We start from the raw sequence: 4,304 nt of genomic DNA on the forward strand, positions 1-4,304 counted from the left end.
AGATAGAACTCTCAAACCCTAGGGATTGTTACAACATAGACTTCTTCCCTAATAATACGATAGAGGAATGGAATTTTTATGTCCATTTGGTACAACATCATACCATAATGGGCAATAAAGGATAGTAAAATATGTATTTCCTTTTGAACAAGAAATAGGAGCAAAGGTTTCAGTATAATCTTTACCTTCTTGTTGTGAATAGCCTTTGGCGACAAGCCTTGCCTTGTTCCTCACAACCTTACCTATTTTGTCCAACTTGTTTTTGAATGCCCATTTTCCTCCAATAGTATATTTGTCTTTGGAGAGTTCTACAAGCTTCAAGACATCTTTCTTCTAAAATTGATCTAGCTCTTCTTGCATTGATTTAACCTAGTACTCATTAAACATAACATCATCTATGTGTTTTGGCTTGATTTATGAGAGTAATGTTGTATGCTTGAGAGAGTTCCTTCTCTAGAATTTGTCCTTAGGATCACTAATGATCTAGGAATTTGGATAATGTTTCCTTAGCAAATGCATAGTTGGTTCTCTGATTTCTTCAGATTGATCATCCATTGGTGAGTTGGATGCATGTTTGTCTTAACTGGACATAGCAACAAATTTCACAATATTTTCTATTTTCATCTCTGCAAAAGACTCATCTAGCTTTGACATTGTAGTGTCAAGCTTGTTGTCATTAAATCTTGCATCAATAGCCTCTTCAATAGTCAAGGTTTTGGAATTGAACGCTCTATATGCCTTGGACGATTCAAAGTATCCAAGTAAGATTCTAGAATCACATTTCGAGTCAAACTTTCCAAGGTTATCCTTGGTGTTTAAGATGAAACACTAACATCCAAATGGGTGGAAGTAAGAGATGTTGGGCTTATGTCCTTTCCACAGTTCATAGGGAGTCTTCTTTAAGATATGCTTTATGTATATTTTGTTCTGTAAATAATAGGCAATGTTTACTACTTCAACCCAAAGGTGTTTGGAAGTTGAGTGATCGTTAAGCATTGTTCTTGCCATTTCTTGAAGAGTTATATTTTTCCTTTCAACAACTCCATTCTGTTGTGGTGTTCTTGAAGTGGAAAATTTACGGTGAATACCATTCTCTTCACAAAATTTCTCATAAAGATCATTTTCAAACTTTCCCTTGTGATCAGTTCTGATTAAAGAGATACAAATGTCTTTTTCATTTTAAATATTTTTACAAAATTTATAAAAGGCATCAAAAGACTCATCCTTGTGGGTTAGGAACCTGACCAATGTTTATCTGGTGTAATCGCCCACTATGACCAGTCCATATCTGCACCCAGAGAGGGATGTAGTCTTGGTTGTACCAAACAGGTCAAGTTGTAGGAGCTTTAAGGGCCTAGAAGTGGAAACAATATTTTTGGCTTTAAAAGAACTTTTTACTTGTTTCCTTTTATAGAAAGCTTCACAAAGAGAATCATCTTGATATGACAGCTTTGGAAGTCCTCTTACCAGGCTATGCTTTTGAAGCTTTTAGATTAACCTCAAGCTAGCATGACTAAGCTTCTTATGCCATATCAAGTGATGCTCTTTGACTAAGAGTAGGCATGGCACAGTTTGACTTGACATGTCACCACTTAATCTCATACAGATTTCCTTGTTTATTAGCTTAGAAGAGTGAAAAGACGTTCTTGTTCTGGATGATACACATATCCTTGTTAAAGGTGATGTTGAATCCACTTTCACATAATTGACTTATGCTTAGCAGATTATGCTTCAAACCTTTAACAAGCAAAATATTATCTATATTCTATATGAGGGTAGGGAGGAATACATACTTTACCTACACCAGTTATCAGACCATTCTGGTTCCCTCTGAAAGTGACCACCCCACTAGACTTAGGGCTTAAGGATTGGAACATAGAATTTTTTCCTATCATGTGTTGTGAGCAGCCAATGTCTAGGTACCATGACTAGTGTTTCTTTCCTGCTATCAAGGAGGTCTACAATAGGAATTATTTTGCTCTTAGGTACCCAAGTCTTTTTGGGTCCATTTTTCTTGTTAGCATATGGGTGCTAGTAAGCACTAGATAGACCTTTTGATGGGTTTCCCTTTATAGGAGGTCCTTGCACTTATAAGTCTCATGACCCATTTTTCCATAGAAAGAGAAAATAGTGACTTCTTCACCATGTACAATCTTTTTGCCTTTGAAACCATGGCCAGATTTTTCTTTGAGGTTTCTTTGTACCTTAATAATTTTATTAAAGGCTTCATGACCTCCAACAAATTTTCCTAGTTTATCTCTCAAGGTTTCTATCTCCTCATAGAGTTTTACAATCTCAGGAGGTAGTTCCTTTAAGACCTCACATCCCTTAAGCTTACGGTTCAAATCAAAAGACATCTTTTTGTAATGCTAACATTCCTTCTAGACATCCAAGTTCTTCTTTTTCAACTTATCAAGTTCATCATTAGCAAGGGTACATTCTTTTTGAAGTAATTAAGCATTTCCTTGCACCATTCTTTTGAATCTTTAAGAGTTATGGTTAAGGATTTTACTCTTTCCTCCAAGTCTTGAAAATCCTTAAGAAGATTTTTGTATCCATTGGATACCTTTTCATCCAGTAATGCCTTGACTTCCTCACAAGCAGAGGCATCTTGTACACTACCAGGCGAAGTGGTTACCAAGACAAAATCAACTAAATGAACTTGATGAGCTTTCTTGATATCCTCATGATCTTTTTCAAGATATTAAAATCATTTATTTAATTTTCTATAAGCTTTATAGATGTGAACATATATAGATAGAAGTTGATTGTATCCTTTAATTAAGTCTTATCTGCATTCAAATATTACCTTTTCACCATTAGAGTTGACAAAGTCATCAGGCTGAGAGTCCTCATCATATGAACTTGCATCCAGTGTTGGTTCTGCTTTACTAGTGGTCGCATCAAGCATCATACATAGGTTGGCTTCTTCTTCACCTTCTTCGTTATACGAGGAATCATCCAGGTCATCCCAAGTTTTCAGGAGGCTCTTCTTTTTTGGACTTGAAGAATTTCTTCTTCTTATCGTTAGGTTTTTCAAGGTCAGGACATTCTAACTTGAAGTTCCCTGGCTTCTTGCGCTCATCGCAGATGATTGGACTTTTCTATTTCTCATTGAATGATCTTGTGGACGATCCTTTTTGTAGAAGCAAGGTTTCAAGAAGATGTTTTGATGATGCCAAAGGAATGCGCTTCTCAAGTTTTATTCAATCCAAGAAATCCAAGACATATGATCAAGAAAACCTCTAGAATCTTTAAAGTTGAAAATGAAAGTTGGAAGTTGGAAGTGGAAGTTATTGGAAGTTGAAAGTTGAAAATGGAAGTTGGAAGTTGAAAGTGGAAGTTACTGGAAGTTGGAAGTGGAAGTTATTGGAAGTTGAAAGTTGAAAATGGAAGTTGGAAGTGGAAGTTACTGGAAGTTGAAGTTGGAAGTGGAAGTTATTGGAAGTTGAAAGTTGAAAATGGAAGTTGGAAGTGGAAGTTATTGGAAGTTGAAGTTGGAAGTGGAAGTTGTGTAATCGATTACAGTGAGTTGGTAATCGATTACCAGTATTTAAAAATTCAAATTTCAAATGTGAAGAGACATAACTCTTCAGAAGTAACTGTGTAATCGATTACACCATTATGGTAATCAATTACGAATGAGTAGTTTTGAAAAATATTCCCAACAGTCATAGATTTTTATTTGAATTTTGAAAGGCTACCAAAGGCCTATAAATTAGTGACTTGGGGACGAAATTGGTTGAGAGTTTTGCTTGTCCAAAATGTTTTATCCTCTCAAGATTATGAGAGTTTTGCTTGTCCAAAATGTTTTATTCTCTCCAAAGATTAATGTTTTATCCTTTCAAAAGATTATGAGAGTTTTGCTTGTTCAAAATGTCTTATCCTCTCAAAAGATGATAAGAGTTTTTCATTGCCCAAAATGTCTTATCCTCTCAAAAGATTAAGAGAGTTTTTGATTGTCCAAAAACTCTTATCCTCTCAAATGATTAAGAGATTTTTTCACTGAGTTCAAAGTTCTTATCCTCTCAAATACAAATCATCTTATCTTCAAAAATTCCTTGGGCAAACACTTGTGAGATTCAGTAAGGAATTGCGTGCTTCATTGTAAACATCTATCTCTTTCAAGAGAGATTATCTTCTTCTTCCTCTCTTTCTAATCAAAGGGCTAAGAGACTGAGAGTCTCTTGTTGTAAAGCATCTGAACACAAAGGAAGGGTTGTCCTTGTGTGTTTCAGAAAGTGTAAAGGATTTGTGAGATAGTGGAACTCCCAAGTGTGTTTCTTAGGAACTGGACATAGGCA

This window comes from Glycine soja, chromosome 1, assembly GCF_004193775.1.
Source record: "Glycine soja cultivar W05 chromosome 1, ASM419377v2, whole genome shotgun sequence".
Classification (NCBI taxonomy): domain Eukaryota; kingdom Viridiplantae; phylum Streptophyta; class Magnoliopsida; order Fabales; family Fabaceae; genus Glycine; species Glycine soja.